At 36.4% G+C, this 25,471-nt stretch overlaps 1 long non-coding RNA gene across 2 annotated transcripts in view; it reads left to right on the plus strand.

The window, feature by feature from the left end:
• The window catches only part of LOC308246371, a 28,088-nt gene extending 6,011 nt beyond the window's left edge, over positions 1-22,077 (plus strand). For both annotated transcript variants that reach the window (XR_013960406.1, XR_013960407.1), the window contains 3 exons: positions 15,741-15,832; positions 20,499-20,558; positions 21,918-22,077. This is a non-coding gene — a long non-coding RNA (uncharacterized lncRNA). The remainder of the gene's footprint in view (positions 1-15,740; positions 15,833-20,498; positions 20,559-21,917) is intronic.
• The last annotated feature ends 3,394 nt before the right edge of the window (positions 22,078-25,471 follow it).

Genomic DNA, 25,471 nt, shown 5'->3' on the forward strand with positions numbered 1-25,471 from the left:
CATAAAATGAATTCACATTTGAAGAACATTTCAAGGGCAGATCATCACCTCCATGGCATACACGTCACCTTGAGTACAATAGTAATTAAATCAGCCTGGGGTGTGCTGGAGCCACAAGCTCACTAGATCACTAGATGCAGACATGCACATTTCTTCTCAACTAGGCATTCAGTGGCTTCACTTGAAGTGGATGCTGCTGGGAGTACTTATATCATGGAAATTGGCAAATGCTTTGTCTTAGTCTGTCTGAAGTGTTATAACAAAACTAGAGGCCCAAAAACAAAACAAAACAAAACAAAAACTAGAGGCCCGATGCACAAAATTCATGCAAGAGTAGGTCCCCACAGCCCCCGTTGCCTTGTGGCCCCACCCCCACCCACTGGTCATTCCAGAAGGTCGTTCAAGAAGGTCATTCTGCCATCTGGTCTGATTAGTACATTAGCTATTTATTATATAGGATGCCACAGGCTGGGTATCTTATAAACAACATACATTTATTTCTCACAGTCTGGAGTCTGGAAGTTTGAGATCAGGCTGCCAGCATGGTCAAATGAGGGCCTTTTTCCAGGCTGCAGACTTCTCCTTGTATCCTCATATGGCTGAAGTAGCTAGGGACTCAGTGGGATCTCTTTTAATAGAACATGAACCCCATTCAAGAGGACACCACCTTCATAACATAGTCACTTCCCAAAGGCTCCCTCATCTAACACCATCCCATTGGGCATTAGATTAGGATTCCAATATGTAAATTGGCACAAACAGTCAGGGTTTATTTATTTATTTTTCGAGAGCCAGTGAGCCAGTTTACCAGCACACCACTGAGTTACATGCACATGTTAGAAGACACTCAATATAAAATATATGTCTCTGTGATTAAGTTTGTTGCTTTGCTTTCTGAGTACATATTTAAAGAAGACACTGCTTGAGACAGTATTTTGTTAGATTGTTAAGGCTCATATCTTATTGTGACTTAACCTCCCTTTGCCTCAGTCTCTCTATCCTTAAAATGATAACATAATAATACCTACTTCATAGAATTGTTCTGATGATTAAATGAGTTAACATATATGATGTACTTTAAAAAGTGCCTGGCACAAAGAAGGTACTCAATAAGTCTTTTCTATTAATATCAATGGGAGATGAGACTACATGGTTTCTTAGTGTTCTCCTAAAAGACTCCTAATTTCAGTTTTTGTTCCTTGTTGAGCTTTTATATCTTTCCAAAGCCCATACCCAACTTCCACAAGTTCTGTGAAGAACTGTTAAATGGAAGCACATCAGATCACTTTGAGATGCATAAAGTACTATGTAAATGAAAGGTGGAATAATTATGTTAAAGCATCATCTTGAATTTTGTTTATACTGCATCTTTGAAATGAGCATCAGATTTTTCTCTAGGCAGTTACTGCTCCTACAGAAACAAACACAGATGGTGCCCAAGCTTCCTACTGAATAGTTTTAGGCAATGGCATTTATCACAATACCGCAGGTCACTAAATGTACAAAGACTCAAAACAAACCCATTTCTTCATGTTAGGCCTGCATGGTAATTTAGGCAAATAAGCCTTTGTTTGATAAGTCAAGGATTTTCTGATTTGTAGAATGTGCTAGCACAACAAACAGAAAATCTTACATGTCGGCGAAGTTTTACAAAATAGGATCTTAAAATGCAATTTCTTTTAGAGACAAAAATCAGATTGTTGTTTCTGATGAGTGTTTCTCACCAAATTAAAACTAATTTTGAGGGTATGCGTGTAGATGTTCCCATTTTACCATGACCTGGTCAAGCAAAGCCCAGAAAGTGAGAAAACATGTTTAAAAATATTATTTTTCTTAGACTCAACCTTCTGAGAACCCAGTCTCTGGAATGCAGGCTTCCTTTTTTCAGCAAAATAGTCCTGGGAGTTCCAGAACCTAACTCTCCTAGTTGGGCTTGGGCCAGTCTGCCCTCGGATCCATTCCTTGTGGCCCCCGGGGCTCCATGCACAGGATGGAGGTCTGAGCCCAAGGCTTCCCTTCCTAGCGTATTGTCTCAGTTGGCTCAGAGTTGGCTTCTGCCAATGGGGACTTGGGGGTGGGGGCAATGGCAGAAGACTTGAACTTGGGAAAAAGGGAAAAGCCAGGGCATTTCTCTGGACATTCATTTGCCTCCTGCACCTTCCTAGGCAGCACTGAAGCCTGCCATGGTTCCGGTTCTCACCAAGTAACCCAAGTCCCTCCGCCCTCATCCTTTGTCCTTCCAGCCTGGGGTTGGTTATGACTTTTTCCTCTTGCTAAATCTATTGGCCTCACTTATCTCTGATTGGCTGCTTCTGTCTCTTTCATTACCTGTTTCAGGCTTTCATCAATCCCCTGCATAAGAGTCTGGCATTTATATATTCCAGGAGAATCCTATTTTCCTTGATTGGACCCTGACTGACCCAAGGTATCAAGCTCCTCCTGCTCAACTGAATTCTTGGGCAAAGTACACTTTTGGAAGTGCAGTTACTCTGTGTTCATCCCAAAGATCTCAGAGGACCATCTAGAATATGAACTCCCACAGTCACTGTTCTCTTTGCAGCCCTTCTCCTTTAGTTAAATGAAGATTCTACCTTAAGCCTGCTCTGTGCCATGTTCCTGAGATGGAAGCAGAGAAAAATTATTTTTCTTCATTTCTGCTAACAAGACACTCAGCCATTACACTTGAATGTTAGTCCAGCCTATCCCCCTTCTTCAAGCCACACTCCCCAAATTCACCAAAGGGAGCTGATTTATGAGTGATTCTGCTACCAAATGGTAGTATCCTTCCTAGAAAGTCACAAAGGATGACAGGGTTCCCAGCTTATTTCCACAGGGATGACTGACAGGGTGGGAAATGGATCTGTGAGCTGCTAGCATTCTAAAATTCTATTCCTGCTGCTTTCTTCCCAAGGAAAGACATTTGGGCCCCGAAAAAACTCCAAATTTTAATATGGCTTTAGGGAGTTTAAATTAATTCTCAGAATATATTCTTAATGCCAAAGTGTCAAACTAGGGATGTGCATCCCATGCTTTCATTAAACTTATTTTGGAATTTGAACACTGAAACGTAAATTGATGAGGAGTTTCTAAAAAGAATATTTTGTGAAGATGTTCACCTTTTTGCACACTCCCCATCCTATTGCATTGCCCAATGCTTCTCCCCTTTTTGAAATGATATTTTTTTCTTCTCTTTTCTTTTGTAGTGTTATGAATTCTCCACCAAATAACCACATTTCCAGGAGTGTTATCTGAACTTCCGTACTCATTGTGTGGGCGACTCCACTTGTCCGTGTCCATGCCCACGTACTGCATTGTCTGAAATACACTATGTCTCTGTCTCGTATTAGCTTTTATGCTCCAAAATGAAAGGACTATGAAGACTATGTTTCATCTCTGCAGTCCAGTGCTCTGTAACTTTCCAGGCACTTAGGAATCATTCAAAATATATTTGTTGTACTATTTCTGAAAAATATTCTGACAGTTCCAAGGCCTCTCATGCTGGCCAAATTTAGTATTTCGAATCACAGAATGAAAAATTTCGATTGGTTTGTTTTTTTGCACTAGGAACATTTTTTGCCAGCAAACATATAGCAGACACTGGCTATTTCACAAAATGCCCAGTGTTTGTGCCCCACATATAGAAGTTCCTGTGTTTTGTTGACCAACATTGATAAATAGGAAACTAGGCATACAAGAGGTAGCACCTTAGCACATTTAGGACAAAGATTCTGAATTCATTTTCTTGTTTATGTTCTCCTTCATTGTAGTTGCATCCTCTTTCTGTGTTTGTCTTCCTAAATTTGAACCCTTATTTTCAGTGTCCATCTGACTATATTTCCACTGCTTCCACAATCAATTAAATAAATTCCATGTCTCTAACTCATTTCCCTTGGAAAGGATGAGCTCAATCATGCTCTTTTATTCCATAGATAATGGCTCTCTTTGTACATTTTGGTCCATTGCCTCCAGTGTCATTTCTCATGCATCTGTTTATTCTACCCAAATTAAACTCATAGCTTTGTGGTCAGAAGTACTTTTTCTATCTCCTCACAGAATGTTCACATCACTTGTGAACTAAGTATCTTCTAGATTTTACCAATATCTATGCCAGTATTTTTAGTCCTTGTCAAATGAACACATTGCTGCGTTCACTCTGCAGCTAGACCCTTGGGTGTTAGGTCAATCACACAGGACACGGCTCTGGGTGCTTCCTTTATTCTAGTCCAGAGTCCATGGGCCTGGCTGGGCAGTCCAGGACTTTAAGACCCTTTTACCACTTTTCTCTAATGCCAGGAATATCCCTAAGCCACCTCTCTCGGGGACTCACAATGGCCCTTCTAGTAATCCCCCCCTTTGATAATTGGTTCTTTGTTACTAGACCTATTCATTTTTCTCATAGCACTCAAGATAATTCACAACTATATACATTTACATACATACATACATATATACATAAAGTATATGTAGAATAAGCATATAAATAAAGAAGTTAAATGTATTTATGCATATATACATATATTTATACATATATAAACAGGTATAGTTATATATCAAGTATATGCAGAATAAACACATAAATAAAGATATTAAATTTATACAAATAAGTGAAATATATAGTAGATATAAAGTATATGCACATATGTGTATAGGTAATACATACAGAAGACACCCATATGTGTGAGGGTACGTATGTGTGTGTTTTATGCTTTAATTTTCTCTTTCCATCCACATATTTCCTTCACAATAACTTGCTTCACCACATGACACCCAAGCCTAACACAGAGCCTGGCACATGGTGGGTTATCAGAAATATTTGTAGAATAAATAATGTGAATGAATGAAGCTGTAAGAGCAGAGAATTCTTTCCAGTCTTAGTCATATCACGTCTTAAGTCTTAACTGTAAAAAAAAAAAAATGAAAAGAGGAGTAGAAGAATAGAAAAAGAAAGGAGCCAAGGTGCTACTCTCTACAATGTCATGGTTTGATAGTGTCTCCTCCCACAAGAGGCTAAGACTTCTCAGTTTGTTTTTATTGAGAGGGAAAAGAGGAAGACAAGAAAGTCTCTGCTATCCACTGTTGGTGCTACCCACTTATAAAGGCTACAAATATTTTAGCAAAAAAGTTAATGATTTTAAAAAAATAAGGCATCCCTACATTTACTGTTACAAACTTCTTTTTCTTCTCTATGAGCACAACCCCGGTATCTTTAGAATATACCTGTAGCATGTGCACTCCTTTCTCCTACATAACAATTCTGATCACTAAAAAGAAAGAGTGTGGCATAACTATAGGAGGAAGCAGAGTAGAGGATGGTGGCTGACAACAGGGACTGTGAGGACAAACTGGTTTCAAATCCTCACTCCTCTCTCTGGGAGATGGTAGGCAAGTTATGGAAACTTGCTTTGTTTCTGTTAACTCCTTTGTAAATTGGAGATAGTAATACCTGACTCATAGGACTTCTTATGGGGTTAAATAAGTTTGAACATGCAAAGCCCTTAGAATAATGCCTGGCACACAGTAGATATTCAGTAAATGTTCAGTAATCATGTTCTTATTCTTTATGTCACTATTTTTGCCGCCATCTCCTAATTAAGGCAGGTTTACTTCTAATATGGAATAGATGCATTCCCATTAAGCACAAGAAAGGGGGAAAAAACAGAGAGACAATGAATACATAAGTAATAGGAAGCAAGAAAAAATATATAGCAGTAGATGCACCATCAATGTGAAAAGGTATGATTGAAGGTCAGAATTCTAAGATTTTTATGGCCTCTTGGTAAGCAGGTTTTCTTTCTTACTTACTCCTGGTAGAATATATTCCTTTGTGTACTTTTTAAATACCTAATGATGATGATTACTCTTATTTCCTCTTTATTCATCTAAAAAATTTGGAAAACAGCCGATTACAATCAACTTTTTAATAATCCCCAGTCTTGTAAAGGAACCAGAAGTAATTTAATTTAATGATATTGAAACCTGTTCATTCAAAGGCTATTCATAGTCCCCCGAGTTGTTTGAATTCCTTTACCTCATCAAAAAAGGCATTAAAAATTTTCCATATTGTTAAACTGTATACCGTAATGCAATAACACATTTAACACTTAAAAAAAGAAGAAGAAACTTTCCCATCTGACTACACCCTCCCCTGCTTATTTGTTCTTTATTAACATATATATGTATTTGACAAATATCCATTAGTTTCTTATGTGTCAGGCATTGCACTAAAAACTAAGTCAAAAATAAGTAATAAAACAAACAAAAAAGGAAATGAACAAAGCAAAGTCTCTGTTTTCATGAAGCCTAGCATCTAGAGGAAGCTTGAAGCAATGAACAAAACACATAATATTTCAATTACATATTGAGATCGTCGTTATGCTAGAAATAAATGGAGAACTTGAGATAGACTAATGAGAATGGGTAGTAGGGAGGGTGGGGGCTATCTTAGGCCAATTACAGAAGGCCTCTCTGAGGAAGCAACACAAGAAACTCTTGAGGAATTTATGAAAAGGGAATATGAGCAAAGTAAGAAGACAACCTAGCTGGATATTAAAGTAATCCAAGCAAGAGAGATTTGTGGCTTAATCTTAGGTGTTGGCAATGGGGATGCAGAGAACTAGATATGAGAGATGACTAGGATGTGGAAATGACAAAATTTGATGAATTAAATTGAAAAGGTAGAAATCATGTATGACTTTAAGTTTCTGCCTCAAATATTAGATGATGGTTCCATTTACTGAGAAGGAAAAACTGGAGAAGTACCAGGAGTTCTGTCTTGATCAGGTTAATTTCATGAAACTTATGCGACGCCCCAATGGAGATGTTAAATAAGCTTTCGATACTGCTGTGAACCTGTTATGTAAACTAGCCAAAGATGGCTTGCATATATTGGCCCCTAGGTCTTGTATTTCTTCATTGGAGGCTGCCACCCATTAGTTCAAAAACGAGCCAGGAGGAAAAAAATCAAATTTTTAAACGAGCCAGGAGGAAAAAAATCAATTTTTTAAACGAGCCAGGAGGAAAAAAATCAAATTTTATGTTTTAAAGAGGCCAAACAAGCAGATTTTTTAGCCATTTAGCACCTGCCTGTTTTGCATACCTCTGCAAAATCTCACCCCACATCTGATAGCAATAGCTAAACCCAGGCCATAAAGACCCCAAGCCACTGCTGCCCTTCAGAGCTCTCTGACCCAGAGACTGTCCGCCATGCAGCTTGGTGACTTTGCCCACTTTCAGAAGTCCCTTCTCCAACCACCCTCTCCCAGGAATCCCCTTGTCCTCCTCCATTTCTGCATAGCTGCCCTGAGCCTTTGTCCCTGAAGAGACTCCTCTCTGAGGGACTTTCCCCCAGTGAATTGTAAAAGCAGCTCCCAATAAAATTTGTGTGTGCTACTGCCATCTTGTGGTCAATTTTTTTCCTTGATCAGCTGCAAAATCTCTTTAACCCTCTACAGAAGCTCAAAGATCTGACTTCAGATGACTAGAGGGAAATACTTAGTACAGAGATGGCCTTAAGGCCATGAGAATCAATGATATTATTTCAGGAGAAGAGTACAGAAAGAAAGCAAGAGGGCCCAGGACTAAATCTGAACTTTCCCAAAATGTGAGCTCTAGTAAAGAGAAAAAACATACAACTATAGCCACTTGGTTAATTTCTCCTCATAGTCTATGACGCAGGCCAGACACTGGTTCCTTTGGGACAAAACCCTATCTCCTTCTCTACTAAGCCATGCAGTGTCAGAATGACTGCCCTTCTCTCTGCTCCTGGTTTTTCCTATGTTATTGTTCTACCACATATTATAGGAAGTACCTAGTTATTTGTCAGTCTACACATGAGGCTCTCCTCAAAGACAAAACGTGTGTTCATCTCTAAATTCCAGGTATCCACCATAAGGATTGCTAAACAAAAATGCTCAGAATTTGACTAAACAAATGAATGAATCACATCATCTGACTGTTAGAATGGGCTGCTAATGTGGTGATGGAAGTCTTCAAGAGGCTGGGGAACATTAGTTCACCATGATTTCATGATGATGGTACTACTATCCATTTCCCTTTCTCAATCTGAAGTTAGATTCTACCCCCACCCTAAATAAAGACATTAGGGCAATGGAGTTACATATGCAGAGATAATGAAATAATGTGAAAATATTTCAAGTAATTAGAAAGGTAGCTAATTCCATACAAACTTCTAAGGTGGCATAACATTATATTAATTTGGTACTGAACCTTTAAAAATTTTTAAAATAAATAAAAAATTGTATTTTAGATCAAGTTATATAAGATCTGAGACAATTCTTTATTCTTCTTCTTTTTTTAAAATATATTTTATTGATATTTTACAGAGAGGAAGGGAGAAGGATAGAGAGCTAGAAACATCGATGGGAGAGAAACATCGATCAGCTGCCTCCTGCACACCTCCCACTGGGGATGTGCCCGCAACCAAGGTACATGCCCTTGACCGGAATCGAACCCGGGACCCTTCAGTCCGCAGGCCGGCGCTCTATCCACTGAGCCAAACCGGTTTCGGCTCTTTATTCTTAATTAGATCCCCTTTTTGTGATTTCAGTGCAGTTTTTGATTATCATTTAAGGGAGCAAAGCTGGTCCAAGAATATTATGGATGTGTTATAGCATTGCTTCCATATATTTTTCACTAAGATACAGGTTCATCATTCACAATTTGGCCTTTGAAAATAAAAATTAACCAATATTGGGGAGGTCTGTGACCTCTACATCACCGCATTTAATGACTAAGGTAGAGCCAGGCTGATGTGGCTCAGTGGTTGAGCATCAACCCATGAAACAGGAGGTCATGGTCCTATCCCCACCAAGGCACGTGCCTGGGTTTCAGGCTGAATCCCTGGTAGGGGGCATGCAGGATGTACCGATTGATGTTTCTCTCTGATCATTGATGTTTCTCTTTTTCCTCTCCCTCTCTCTGAAATCAATAAAAATATAATTTTTTTAAAAATTGCCAAGGTAGAATAAGCATTCATAAATACTTCATAGCAAAAAAACAAAAAAAACAAATGGAAAGCATAAAAGATCATGAACGCTAATTGAGTAATATAAACTTATATCCACAAAACGTTTCTGACATGTGGTGGTACAATATCCTCTACTTCCTTCATTATGAAACAAAATTGATTGTAAGACATAATTAATAAAAGCTTTTTCAGTATAAAAGGTAAATAATCAAAACAATTTTATGCTATTGATTATGAGAAGCATCCTGATTTTAAAATTTAAAAATGTAATGTGTGTCTTACAATTGATTTTTTAAATGTATGTGTACAGCAAATAACTAAACTGATTTAATTTCTATGGCTGGGAGGAATTGTTAATGAATGTTTTAGAATTCTGTATTTATCCTATATAATTATCTATGATTATATAACTGTAGATAATTACATATTAACTTACATAAACATATGTTTTGATTTATTTATCTCTGTTTGTGAAAATACTGACTAAGGTTGGTCCCTCTTTGAGATATAAACAAGTACAATTATAGATTTCACTATAAAAATCTAACACACCAATTTATTGTTGCTATCAGTAAACATATATTTATAATAACTTATTATTTACACAATGCTTTCACAATCATTTCTCAGTGATCTTATTTTATCATTAGATCTATAGCAGTAGAGGTTATAAAGACAATAGTAGTTGCACATTTAAATATATACCATATATTTAAGTACTCATTTTCTACTTGTTCTTTATTTCTTGATAAAAGTCAGACACAAAGGAGTACAAATCCTATACAATAAAAGCCTAATATGCTAAGTGTCTGGTTGACCGGTCGGCCATTCAACCAATCAAAGCATCATATGCTAATGATATGTTAAGGCCACTCAACCACTCGCTATGATGTGCACTGACCACCAGGGGCAGACGCTTTGACCAGTAGGTTAGCTTACTGCTGGGGTCCAGCTGATCAGGACTGAGGGAGACAGGCCAGACATGTCCTGGAACCCTCCCGTGACCCCTCCCCAGCTGGCCAACCTCCCACATCCCTCCCCGGCCCTGATCATGCACCGATGGGATCCCTCAGCCTGGCCTGAGCCCTCTTGCAATCCAGGACCCCTTGGGGGATGTAGGAGATCCAGTTTCAGCCCAATCCTGCAGGCCAGGCCAAGGGACCCCACTGGTGCAAGAATCCGTGCACTGGGCCTCTAGTACCTGATAAATCTTTCTGGTTGTATAGATAAACAAAGTGTGTTTTTTTGGAAGGTAAAAATGGTATTATGGTTGCCAAGGAGCCTCATAGACTTTTCTGACCATATTCAAAAGCCAAATGACAAAAGCCATATTCTTTACAACTCTGTAAGTTAAAGAAATCAGAAGAATTATCTTCTTCATAATGGACAGATCAATATTATGTACTGTGGCACCTCTCTGTAATTCCCAAGTACTATCCTATACATTTGTATAACAAAAGTAATGCCCATATAAATGTTTGTTTTCTTATGTAATAAATGATCCTCTAGAGATAAGAAGGAATTGGTGTATTTTTTTAAAACCACACAAAAAGCAACACAGAACAAAGGTAGCTGTTGCCTGAGGAACAGAAACATCCTGTGCAGATCTGGCCCTTCCTACTCCTCTGGATCTGGGAGGGCTCTCAACACCACCCGTTTTAAGGCATTTGGTGCTCTGGGAACATTTTAGAGTTTACTGTGGGGGAAAAAAAAAACAACTCTGTTTACAGCACTGTGTGCTCATTCACATAACATTCCTGTAATTGGAAACTACCAAAAGGACAGATTGCCTTTGTGTGGAAATATGAATGTTTTCTAGTTGGCCTGCAGGAATTATCCAAGGTCATGCCATTATCAGGTGACTGGACATGGTTCGAAGCATTGTGCATGGACCGACACATTTAATCCTTTCAACAACCTCCTAAATAGGTGTTATGGTATCCCTATTTTACAAATAAGGAAACTGAGGCTTAGACTAAATAACTTCCCATAACCATACACTTGTAAATGTCACACTCAATAAAAACACAAGAAACTGTACAAAGCACCAAAATGTGTGTGTTATGGCAAGGAATATGAGGGTTGCATCCCAATGATCAGCCTAAATAGCACAGTTCTACTTATCTGGGTAATTAGGGGTGCTATCAAAGGTTATATAAAGAAAGGGTGATCCATTATTTCAAGATTTGGGAACATAAAATTAAACACTTTTTTCTTGTCAAATATTTCTGAACCTTTAATATACTGTTATACTTTATGTCCCAAGAGGGAATGTAGTTTTCCCAACAATTTGACCACAGATCTCTCCTCTCCCCCCTTCTAAATACAGTAGCATCTTATGGGGCCAGCATTCCAGGAAATGCTTTGGAAAATACTGACATGAATATTAATAAGGTTATCTATTGCCAATACCAAATCTCCATGGACTACTTAAATACCACATTTATTCATGAAAACGTTCTCCCTCATCCCCAGAAGAAATGTGTTTTTTTCCAATCTTTTTTGCAATTTCTGATCTATTGTAGTTAATGATATAACCTGTAACTAAAGAACTTTTAAAAAATATTATATATATGTAAAGATATATATTATATATTTATGTGTATATGAATGTATATCAGAAAACACACACATAAACACCAGAATTTACATATTCAAAATGAGATCTCTTCCATGGAGCCAAATAACTTTTTAAATTCCTTTTTGGAGTTGGCTTTAAAGAATTAAATTTTAAGTATCCCGATGATGTTCTCATCTCAGAATTGAAGAATTTCTGGAAAGAACCAAAACTATATGGAACAAGTTGAAATTGAGACTATCAAGTAATGAAATTTACTTTCTTGTGAGACTTAGAAATTGATTCTAATATATATACATATATATATATGTATATATATATATACATATATGTGTATATGTATATATGTATGTGTGTGTATATATATATATGAATATAATTACATTGTTTAAAAAGGGATGAGGGTGATGTCATGCCTATTTTGGGGAAGAAAATGCAACTTGTTACATTAAGTGAGAGGCTATAGATATAGATATAGATATATAACTTCAACAAGTTAAATATGTGAAACCCTTGGATATAAGATAATAACTAATAAAATAAATAATGAAAATAAGAAAGTGAGTGTCCTGCATTGCAGGTTAAAATGAAAAATAAATTTCACTGCAAAAAAACAAACAAACAAAAAAGAAGCTTCTGTTGTCAAAGTAGGGGCTGGGGAAGGGAGCTATCTTCTGTTTGAGCCTTTTTCTTTTTTGTCCCTTGGGTATCCTTGGAGTTATATTTGCTAAATCCTAGGGCTTCCCTGAAACATTTAATATTAGAAAAGTGACTGTGTTTCACTTCAGGCAAACCTGGATTTGAATCAGACCATTTACAGACAAGTTACCTAATCTCTCCAAGTCTCAGTTTCAGTTTTCTTATCTAGAAAGTTATTGAATTGAGATTAAACATGACAATGCAAAGAATGCACTTGGTCTAATGCCTGGCACAGCCCCCATTTAAATGGTGACAACGCACTTGATAATTAGAATTTAAACATCATCATGTTTTAAATTTGTGAAAGCACTGTTTTGCCTTGATTTATAACTGTCTTTGCATATACTTTTTTAATATTCCTCCACCAGCCTTTTAGGCAATATTTATTAAACATGTCCTAAGCACAGACCACTCTGTCAAAGATTAGGGACACAGAGATGAAATAGGTAAGTTGTGTTCTGAAAAGCTTATGACTGAATGGAGAAATGAAGCTTATACCATGTTATTATACAGTGAGAAGAAAAAATTCCCAACAAAGATAGAACTCTGTAGAAACTTACAGAGTAAGAGGCCGATGCTGACAGGGAACAGGAGAGCCTTTGGGGAAGGAATCTCAACTAGAAATGAATGGAAAGAGATGCTTTAAAGTAGTGGTCGGCAAACTGCGGCTTGCGAGCCACATGTGTCTCACGAGCCGTGGTTTGCCGCTCTGTTGACTAATGAGTTTGCCGACCACTGCTTTAAATAATAGGAACACTAATAAGACAAAGAACTGAGGCCCAGAAGTATAGAGTATTTTCAGGGAAGGGCTAGCTATTGGTTCTGTTGGTTCACAGTTCTTAAAAGAAGTCACAATTAGACTCTAGCAGATTTGTGAGGCCTGAAATGCTGAGTGAGCAAAAGTTGACTTTCATTTTTATATATGTGTATAAGCAAGCAATGGTGAGCCACTGAGAGTTTTGAACATGGGAGTGGTATGATAAGTGCCATATCTAAGGAAACCTAATCTGGAAGCACCTGATAGTGTGTATTGGAGAGGAAATTATTAGAAGCAAAAACCCACAGGAAAGCTGTTGATGTAACCCACAGAAAAACGGAGGTGCATCCCTGTCAATGGAAGAAAGGGCATACTGGTGGTAGAAAGCTGGTAGCATAGAGGACTTCTTTCAAGGTTGTGTTTCTTTATCAAGCACAAGAATATAACAGATTTTATACTCTTTGCAGGGGAGCGGGTGTGATTTGGGGCATGCTAATGGAGTTAATCAAGGTAGAGGCTTTGAATCCTTTCCTGAACAAATGCTAAAGAAGACCTTGTCTAGGAAAGTGTCAACAAAGATGCAAGGACAGGAATGAGCACGAAAAACTTGACAATAGTTAAGTCTAGTGTACTGTTTTCTGTCCCTGCCATCTCTCTTTAGCATTTTCCACTTGGCCAACTCTATGACTTATATAAAAACTTACCTGATTCCTGGTATATCTGTTAAAGGAAAGTTTATTCACAGCATTTGTCTTCCATGGCATTGATGATGAGTGGATCCAGTTCAGCAAACGAGGGGAAAAAGTATTCTTTGCTTTTTTAGGGTTGTTTGTCATTCTCAGAATAAGTAAGTCATTTTGGGATAGTGGTTGACTATGTGACTATTATACAATCATCATGAATAATAAAAATGGAGTCCTTAAGGATAAATATTAGGACTCACTATCAAAAAGTCTTCTGTGTCATACGAGGAAGTAGGACATTGTGCAACTACTGTAATCTTTTCACATGTTGAATTGGTTCTAAGTGTTGGGTTAAATGCTGTAAATGAAAATTTATTCAAGTTACTGGAGTCTCTTATGGGTAACATCTTAATGACTGAAAGATTATTCTGCTACTATGAGAGTAATTAAAAGGTTATTCTCCTACAACACTTAATATATTTTACGGAAATATTTAAACTTACACTGAAGTAGGGAGATATAATATAATGAACACTATGTATCCTTAACTCCACTTCATAATTATCAATATTTCATCAAACATTGTCAACTGTTTTATTATCTCTCATACTTTTTTATTGGGATATTTTAAATTAAACATTTAATGTGTAAATAATTTAGTATGTATTTCTAACTGATAAGAACTATGTTTTACATAATGAGCATGCATTTGTCATAGATCCTAAATATCATCTATTACTCATTCCATATACACAGTTCTCCAAATATTTTAAAGATGTTCCTTTACAATTAGTTTGTTCAAATCAGTATCTTAACAAGGTCCACACATCACTTTTGCTTATTATGTCTTCAACACTTCTCCCTTAATTTTTTCTTCACATTTATTTATTGGAAAACAAATTTAATTTCATATTTTATAACCAGTTTTTCTACACTATTTCCTACTTCTAAAGCAAAACCATAATTCATTCAATCGTTATTCAACTACTGTATAATGAACAATTGCTATGTTATATATAGAATAGTGTAGTGCTGCTGATAGTGATTCAAAGATGTCTGTGAATCATGGCCTCTACTATTAGGACATTACAATCTGGAGGAAAAGGAAAAATAATACTGCACAAATATAATGACAACATATCATAGAATTAAGTGGTATAAGATACTATGGTTCTAAAGGCAGAGGCATGGTTTAGAAGATAAAGGGAACCTTTTTAGAGAAGTTGGCATGTAACATAGATGGTTTAGAGTGACCAAGTCTAGAGGCAGTTGGGTTTTAAGAAGAGTAAAAAGAGAAAGTTTATTCCATGATTGAAAAACCTGAAAAAGAAGAAAAAGAACATAAATCTTAGAGGTGAAGGAAGTAAAAGATACATTCAAGGGATTATAAATGAAAAAAAACTTAGCTGCAGCTGGACATTTGTGAGCTAGACACAGGCAGGTAGGGAGCAGAGGAGGAAGAATCTTAAATGCCAGGCTAAAGAGCTTGAACATGTCCCCTAGAGCAGAGAGCCGTTAGCTCCATTCATTTTTCCAAATACTGGAGATTCTTGACATATGTAAACATAGATATTCCATTAGTCAGCAAAAATGCATCAGTTTTTTACACAAGGAAATTTTAAAACTGTTTATGCATTCCAATAGCAATCATTTTCAAGTATTTATAGCAAGTTGGCAAGATAATTTAATGTTTTATTTTGCCCAAAAGCTATTGATGCTACACTTAGAGGAACACAAACAAATTGGAGTTGATTTAACCAACGTACACTACGCAGCAGCTGAGAGGCCTTCATAAAGCAAAGATTGATTGTTTGTGGCGTAGTATAAAACAACAACAACTCTACCATAGGAGAGGTAGATGATAATGCTATTGAAGATAGATGCACTAGCCCTGCAAACTTCAGGCTCTACACTTTCCATCTACTATGGAAATATAGTGAAGTTTGTAATATGTTTGAGTTTGAGTGTTGTCTTTTTTTTTTCTTTTGGACTATCAACAATAAACATATATTGACCCATACATTTTCTCTTTACCAGCATAATGTTAATGGACTTTCATCATTAAAAGATCCTCAAATGACAGCTGAATTATCCAAGCCTTCAAAAAATGTATACATTAAACTTGATTGGTAAGTATTTTCTCCTTGCATGTTATTCTTTAATAAAAGGTGATCAATGTATTCCATATCATATAGATTTTAAAATATTTTTGAGTGTCCACATATACCAGAGATTGTGCAAGACTTTTGAGAAAATAACATTGTGCATAAAATGTGGTCCTGGTTTCCAGAGGCTTGTCTTCTAGTACAGATGAGTAAAATTATAGGCTTGAAATAGAGCTGTCAAATTGCATTGTTAGGGTTTTTCAGCTGCCATTTTGAATCAGGTCATTCTCAGTGGTGGAGACCTAGCTTGTCTATTGTGATATGTTTTGAAGCATCCCTGGCATCCACCCACTGGATACCAATAACACCTTCCAGTTGTGACAACCAAAGATATCTCCAGATAGTGCCAACTGTCCCCCAAGGATGGAGTTAAAAATCACTTGCAATTTTCAACCACTATATTAGATGGAAATTCCTATGTATATTTTGCTAATGAATATAACTTCTATTTGGAGAAACCAAGTAAAGTCCATGAAAGGAAGGGTGGCTGATATGAATAGGTTGAAAAGAAGAGAGAAATTCAGGACTAGAGAAGATAATGATAAAGTGGCTAAACTGATGATGGGAAGCCAAGTGGATAAGTATGAATTATGTTCAAGAGTCATGTAGCATTGGGTGGTTAGTAGAGAAAAACTGATAAAGTAAAAAAAAAGCAATTAAATTATAGAGGTCCTTGTATATAAAATAAAGAGAGATGGTTTTCATTTTGTAGAGAGGCCATTTGCACATAGAATGAATAAAGCATCATTTTGGAAATGTTAATATGGCAGTTCTGGGCAGAATGATTTAGGCAAATAAGAAAGTTTATTTTAGGTCTGGGACTCACTTAAGGACATAATTTGGCAGAAATTGGAGAATATATTTGTGAGAGATGTATTTCCCAACATAGAATGAGAGAAGAAAAACTAGTGAAGAAGTCTATAACTTGATTCTATGTTTGCTCTCATAAATTGTTGTTGAAACTGTTTTCTCATAATACAGTTGACACTTTATAATAGAGCTGATGGGCAGATGTGCCCAGATTCTCTGGGAGGACTCCATGAAGTGGAAAGTTATAACTGATGTTGCAGAGTTGTGAAAACAAAAATGATATCATTCTCAAAAACAACTCTCCATTGACATAGAAACTAGAAATCTAAGAGTTTAAATAATGTCGTTCAAGAAAAGTATTCAAGTATTCTAAAGGGTTAAAATGTAAACTTGGTAAATCTACTCTTGATTGTAACTACACTGTTCATTTGCTCTGAAAAGATCTTCTATCCCTCTGTACATTAAAACCTCTCATGCACAGATATGGCCTGGGGTGGGTTGAGAGCTAGGTAGAGGGGGACCAGGGGAGGGAGGAATGCGGGACATCTGTAATACTGTCAACAATAAATTTAAAAAAATATTTTAAAAATAAAAATAGGGAGAAGAAGAAGCAACTGTCAAATAGAATGTCATCAATTCCTCTTCACCCCCACATCTTCCATTCTTGCCCAAGTCACCTCTGACTTAGATCTAAGAAAGGTGCGTTTTCTGAAATCACAGAGACCATCTATCCTTTGTTTGTCAACAGGGTAGTATATTTATTCTAGAGACTCTTAAGCTTCCATTTTTTAGATTATGACACCAAAAAAATGTAAAATGTTGGTAGACACCAAAAAATTAAAATGTACTCTTTGAAAAACATAGAAGCAGGGAAGTAATAAGAGGCTAACTGGATAGAAAGAAATGAATACCTAGGGAAACCAGGGAAAAATTTAATCTCAGGCACAAAAATTCTGATTTTGTTAAATAAGCAAACTCTAGTTTCATAAATAGGGAATTAAGTATTGGTGGAAATTCAAGAGAGATTTATTTTTATTCCTGTCAGCTAGATATAAAGTAGATGTTAATTGGAAGAAACTTGAATAAGTGAAAGAAGGTAAGAGGCTGCTGCAGTAATCCAGATGTTGTTCATTTATCAAAAGAAGTTTCTAAGTATCCTCAGTATTAATAGCACCTTATGAGATACAAATTAATGCTTACTTGAAGTAGGGCAGCGACTACAGAAATGGAAATGTCCTACTGAATATTAATAAAATGATAAAACCGGCTCAGTGCCCATTTTTTTTTCTTGAGGTTGTTATTCCTACACTTATCAGACTTTACATATTTGAAACAAATCCACACTTTTGGGATGTTTTCCTAAAATAAGTTGCATTAAGAATCATGGGGAGAAGTTTGCTAATAGTTGCCAATCAACTGCCTGTCAGTCTGTACCAAGATGACATATTTTCTGAGTTAAACAGCAGAGAGTGCTAAAGTGAGGGGGAGGAAAAAAGGTAGGGAGCAGTGCCACCCCTCCAGGTTTTATCAAAGGCTCTATTCTGTCAATCACCAGAAAACTGAAATCCTTCCTGGTCCTGCAAGAATGTTTTTAGTGAGTGAGAGTGTGTTTATGAAAAGAAATGAATGAGCTAAATGGCCATGATTATTGATTCTTTCTGCCCTTGTGGCTTTAGACTAGAAGTGGTTTTTCAAGGGTCCCAAAAGCTATTTCCCATTTTTTTTCCTTAATTTGATCAGCAGCATTATGGATGCCCTCAATCTAACCACATCTGATCTGTTCCATCAGGCCATTGGGAGTGACTGTTAATTAATAAAAGGACTGCATTTAAAAGGCCTTTTCATCTTTCTATATTATTTAAAATGTATATTGAACTAAATAAAACGACAAAACACCTTGTCACAAAACTAAATTTTAGTCCCACTTCTGACTGCAGCTTAAAGCATGAATCTAAAAAAATCTAAACTAACAAAAAAATCTAAAAATGTCATTGTGGTTTAGAAGTAAAACCTCGCAGTCATTCTCCTACCTTATCAACATAATATTCACCATTGGAATTTTTTAAGTAATATTAATTACAATTAAAAGGCTTTTGGTATTTTATAGACCTGTTAAGTGCTATAAATGAGTTTTCTTTTATGTAATCTAAAAGTATCTCAATCTATAAGTTAATATATACTCTTTTTATAAAGAATTGTCCCTGGGCTCAGGGTTTGTTTCCTCAGTCTAATATTCAGTAAGCCTTTGTTGATAACATGTTATGTGTTCTGTGCAGTACAAGGGACTGGGCACATGGGGGTGTGTAAGACAGAGCTCACCTTTCTTCAGGAGTTGACAGTCTAGGAGAAGAGAGACAATTAACCTGGTACATGCAGAAAATGTAAAAAGTACTACCATAGAGATGAGCATTTAGGAGAATACATAAGTCAGAGTAAGGGTTTTGTCTTGTAATGTTGTTTTTTTCCTTTTTCCAGTGTATTAAAAATCCTAACAAAAACCTTAGAAGTTTCCCATGCAAATGGTAATGTGAACATGTGGCTTCCATAAACTGTTCAATATTCTCACAGTATCTAAAAAGCCAGAAGGGATCTTCAGTAATTACAAGTTTCATTTTCATAAATTCATCAGGTATTTTCCATATTTTGACATTCCTAAGAACCCTTTTAAAACCTACCGCATTTTGTTTGGGGAGTATCTTTCTGAGTCAAAATTCTTGTATTTTCCATACTCTGTTTCTCTCCCAATTTTCCTCTAAATAAGTCAAGAAGCATTTATTTTCTGTGGCTGGTAAATATGATTTATCGGCTTTTGGAAGAAAAAAGAGAAGAAAGAAACACTGAAAAACCTGTGGTGCATTTTCTGCTTCAGTAAATGGGTTACACTTTGTCAAATTCTGACTATATTAAGCTTTTGTGAAGTTCTGTTTTTTCTCAAATACTAGGTTGCGGCATTGGATATCAAAGGGCAATTTATTTTGTTCTAAGTAGGCTTTTTCTCAGTTCATTTTTTTTACCTCAAATCATAAATACTTCAGAAAAGATAAATCAGATAAATTAGAATGTTTAAAGAAGGGGAATATTGTTTTCATTTATATTTGGGCAATTGCACACTGCCCTTCATATTTGGAGATGGTTATTACAAACTGAGACTCGTAAGATACTGACTTGTTAATTTTCTTGTGGCAGTGATGAATTTGAGGTGATCCATCTCTGAGAAATGGCCCTGTCAGAAAGTAGCTTCTGCAAATGGGAGGATCAAAATTTGCCATCCTCATAGGGACTGAACCTAAATCATAGCCACCAACAATTATTACTGCATACAAATAAAGGTAGAGAGTAGATATAATCAAGAATATGCCATTCACAATTGATTGCTTAAGTGTTTTTAAATTGATCTGAACATTTACTTTTTGATTCTAAACTATTTTTCAAAATTGTCTTGCTATCACCTTGTTAGGATGAGTCTTTCTCAACTAAAATGATAAAATACAATACGCATTCAAATTCAAGATATATTTTTGTTCTAGTAAAGTGCCCAGCACAATGTCTGGAATATCGTAAGTGTTCATTAAATATTTTCTCTCTCCTTTTTTCCATTTATCATGATAAACTACTTTAAGTTGGCTTAGTTATCATCTCATATGAGGACTAACCCCAGTGCAAAATAACCCACTCTTTTCCAAAAATCATTTGGTATTAAAAATAACATTTACCAATTATTAGGTATGTTAAAATTTGTTTTCACTTACAAACTTATACTGGTCATACATTATTTGGTGCCAATCTTTTTACAGACATAGTCATTCTTGTTTTATTTTAGGACATTTCCATAATGCTGAAAAACAACAAGGACAGCAACTTTAAAGGGATAAATAAGCATGTAAGTGGGCATTAATACCTTCATCCTGAAACCACCTTTACCTTCTTCTCTTTTTCAAATCCTCCATTTACATCTCAAGAGAGTTTCATAGTCCTTGAACAAGTTATCATTTGGGTGCTCCTGTTGATTGATTCATGGCTTTCTTCTCTCCTCTAGTTTCAATCAAATGATCATCCCTGAGCAAAAGCACTTGAGAAACACTTGGAACTCATACACACATTCTGACAATGTGTGCTCTTCCCCATGACCAGCATCCAAGGTCTTCATTGCTTCACACTTACGCTGTTGATACAAACAAATTATTAGCTTTACTTCCCTTAAATTATTAGCCTTCAGTCTTCCTTTCACCTAATTGCCCTACTAACAGAGAGCCTTAGAAACATTCCTGCCATATTATTGCTCCCGGTTTAACATCTCAAATGATCTCCCATTTCTATCAAATAAAATTTCCCAGTTTGATATTCATGGCCCAATACAAACTCATCTTTGAATGCCTCTGGTTTATGATTCGTCACAATTCAACAGATAGTCCTGTACACAAAGTCATAAGCACATACATTTGATATTCAAACTTGTCTCAGCCACTATTTTTTGAAAATGCTTTCTGTCCTTTTCCACCTGTCCCTGATGTGGGCGAGGTACACCTCCCCTCCTAGAGTACCTTCAGCAAATACAACAGAGAATGGAACAGACTGTATTGTCATTGTTTCCTTATTTGTCTGTATTCTTTCATTAGGATGCAGGTTTCTTATGGGCAGAAATATCTTCTATTCATCTTTCTTCCACCTTCCAAACTTGGATCAAAGTTAACTTCTTTGGAAATAGTTCATCAAAAAAAAAAAAAAAAGGAAGAGATGTGACTTGGAGCTCCCAATATGAAGCTGAAAACAATTTGTTTCTAAAGCAATACTGCTTCTTATGGAGGAGCCTAAAAAGCCTCAGAATCAAGAGACAAATAGGCAGTATATGCAGAATTCTGTCTGACATATGGATTAGCACTCAAATCAGTTGCCAGGAACATGTACCAAACTCCAGGATATTGTTATCTGGGACTATTTATGTCCTCTATACTGTACATAGAGCCCCTGTTCTTCCCTCTTGATGACATAATTAGATCTGTCCCCTGTTCCCACTGTGCCTTGGCCACTCTCTTCTCTTGTCCAATATCTGAGGATCCCTAAGACAGAAAACCCATTCCATTAATACGTATTCTAACACTTCTTCATTTTAGGCATCATTTCAGAATTTACTCTGCTCTGCAAGCATGTACCACACTGTTGCCATAATACAACCTTTTACTGCATGTGAGCAATTTCCCAAGAAGCCTTTCTCAGTCATGTCCCTCTGGTTTGGTTTCAGGTCCTTTACTCCAAAGACAATCCTGTTCATCATGGAAGACATTGGAACCTCCAGTAGTTGGAGCTGAGGGCCTTCATCAGAAAGCAATCATTCACCTCTGTTTTAGCCCTACCTTTCATTCCTGATATCAACTGTGGTCCAAGTATGATCTTCATTAACCAGTCCCTATTATACATCTATAAAATTTGAAAATAAACAAGTGTTTAAAATATGTACATGTCTACATTTCTTTCTACTACTCTGATTTCTTGTAAGCTAAACATAATGCTTAACAACTCATTCAAGATACAAGAATATCACAGTAAAAAATAACTGAACTTCTCAGTTACCAGCTCACGTTATAGACCATTATGGAAGTACATAGTTTTGTTATCCCTTTGAGTTGATAGGAGTTCATTTTAAAAGTTCCTACTGTTTTTAAATGTGTATTGACCTGCATACCTATAAATGGTTGAAAGTACTATTTGAGAGAAACCATTAACTAAGGTGTAGGGATATGGAAACACTACAAGATTATATATGACAAAGCAAGATGTGTAAAAATGTATTTCCACCGGCAGTAAGTAAAAATAATGTGGAATCTTACAAGACAATTTGAAATTTATTAGATAAGACTTCCCAGAGAAGTAAGTTTTCACAAATCCCTTTATCTTTATTTTCATACACATTTGTCTTTATTCACAAACTAGATGTGCTGGACTTTGAAATCCAGCTTTATAACACCCAGCTTTATAACATCCCAGTATTATTATTGATCAGTCACTTTCGGAACATATAAACTTCTTTAAAACAAATGTAGACCAAATGCCCCAGAACCCACTTGCCCAAAGGCTTAGTGAACTCCCTAAAGTCACTTCCACAATTTGATTTTTTTTAAATGTCTTTGTCACAACAAAGACATTTCTTCCCAAGGCATGTCTCCTAAATGAGTGCTGAATTGTGTATCCATCTTGATTAGTCAGACTGGAATCTTGTTTTTCTTCTCTTTGCCACAAAATAAGAAACTTAAAGAATGCCAACATATAGTCTTCAATTACATGTGGGCATGCAGGTAGTGTAAGGATATATGCCAAATTAAGGATTGCAAAGCTGCCTAAAAATGCTGTGTTGCTTAAATAATGTTTGCGGCATGGTTTCTTGTCCTGTTTGGAAACAGTGAGTGCTGCTGTATTATGCTTATTGGTTTATTTTCTGTTTGGTTCCATGGTGGGAAGTGTGAGCCTTACTGACTTTAGAAATGCAGGTGAGAAAAGTTCAGATTAGAATAAGTATATGAAAAAAAAGCACACCTGTCTTGTCAAAGGAAAACAATGAATATTAGTTTCTCTGTAATTCTGGCTAATGTCAGGACAGTAAGGAAAATATTACCTCTTAAACTTCAAAGACATTAAGTTATTGGGTTGATTAGAACCACTTCTGAATTAGTAAGTTATTTTCCTCATCTTCATTGTTTATACAGATCAGACTTGATTGCCTGTGCTGATTAGACAGAATAAAAGGAAATCTATGTAAAAACTGAAAAGTTTATGCATGCTTTGCATGTTAGTCCTTGAGCTCACAGAAAAGAAATTATTACATTGGCCTGTTTTCAAAACACCTGGGTATAGTTTTCCCAAGTACCAGGAAGGATAATGCATGCAACATGTGCTAAGAGAATCTGGAGGTGAGAGCATTCCCTGAGGAATGGAGAAGCCCAAGAAGGCTCATGGAGGTGGAGCTGAGACAATCAAGGGCGAAATGAGCATTTCAGACACACAGTTTGTTCAATGGAATGGAGATGGACCCATATTTTTGGGAGCAAAGTAACTAGTAAAATAATTGGGTTGAAAGAAAGGATTAATTTATGGAAGTAAGAGAAGACAGAGTTGAAGAGATATGTAGGGGCCAACAACAAATAAATGAGTGTCTGCTATTTGAGAGGTGTTGTACTGGGCACTAAACCTACATCTCTGAAAAAGTTGTTTGAGCTTGAGGGTAGGGTAAAGGAGATAAATTTGACTGAAAAAATGGTATAGATTGCAATGAAAATAGACCAGTTTAAGCTGTACTGAACTGAAGGAGATGCATGTGAAAGCTGTTATGAAGGAAAAAGAAATTGGACTGAATGGTTGAGAATGTGGGAAGAGAAATAGAAAGTTCAGCAGCTAAGTTGGTTGGCTGTTAGGGGGAATTATGTTTTGCTTTAGGATTTAAAGAATGTGCAATGCAGTTCTAATGCTACCAGCCCAAGTTCAGTCAAACTTCATGGGTTAAGGACACAGTCCCCCACAATATTGCCCTCACTTCAGACTCTAGCCTAAACTCTAGGGTTCCCAGACCACCCACACTTGGGACCAACTGGCTACAAATTTGGAGTTTCCTCAGTTTTATAATTTGCCAGAATGATTCACAGAATTCAAGAAAGCAGTAAGTTTTATTATAGAGGATAAAAATCAGAACCAGCCAAATGAAGAAGCACATACAGGGAAAGATCCGGAAGCCTTCCAAACATGAAACTTCTGTGTGCTCAGGGTGTATCACCCTTTCAGCATATCAGTGTGTATCACCAGCCAGGAAGCTGATTAAAGCATCACTGTACAAAAGTTTTATTAGAGTTTCATTACAGAGGTGTTATGTTTTTTAGTTATTTGCTATGAAATTAAACTCAGTCTCCAGCCCCCTTCCTCCTCAAAAGTCAGGCTGATATCACAGGACTCAAAGTACCAAACCTCTAACACATGGTTGATTGGTCTCTCTGTCATGGCCAGTCTCCATTCTGACCCCTCTTGTGAGCAAAAACTATCTAGAGGCACTCCATAAGTAATCTCATTAGCATAAATTCAGGTGTGGTCCAAGAGGCCCACCATAAATAACACCCTCCTATCACTTGGGAAATTCAAGGACTTAGAGGATCTCTCCTGAAAACCAGAGACACAGATGCAGCCAAATTCTTTGTTATACAACAGAATGAGTTTGGAGTAACTCTAGGTTCTTTCAGGCGCAATCTCTGGCAGACAGTTGAAATCTCAAAACAAGCTGGAGAGAGAGAGAGAGAAAAGAGGACTAGAGAGGTGACTTTGGCCACAAAGTGAAAGGTCACATGGTATAACTTAGTGTTCAAAGTTATTCAGCAAGGGCTTCAGTTGGGGTATGAGTCCTTTGCAATAGAATAGGCAACTAAAACACATATAACATATTTTTCTAAAGAAATCAATGCTTAGCCTGAAGCTAACATTTACTTAAATAGAAACAATTCTTTCTGCATCTTCTCTGATAACCAGATGTCTAAAATATGTATCTTTTATAAGCATATCAAACAATACTTAGAGAAAATGTGATAAAAATATGTAAATCCAAAATTGACATAGCAGTGAATTAAATACTTCATTCTTGTTCAACAAATGCAAAAGTGATGAGGTAAGCATTACTAATGTTCACTTGCTTTTCAACATTGTAAACAAAATGAGTTCCTTAAGAACAGACAATATTTTGTTCAATGTGCTGTTGAAAATGAAATAGCAGAAAACAAAACAGAAATAAAAACAACTTTCTGCCTTCATGAAGCTTATGTTCCA

The sequence above is a fragment of the Plecotus auritus genome (assembly GCF_963455305.1).
Source record: "Plecotus auritus genome assembly, chromosome: 4".
Classification (NCBI taxonomy): domain Eukaryota; kingdom Metazoa; phylum Chordata; class Mammalia; order Chiroptera; family Vespertilionidae; genus Plecotus; species Plecotus auritus.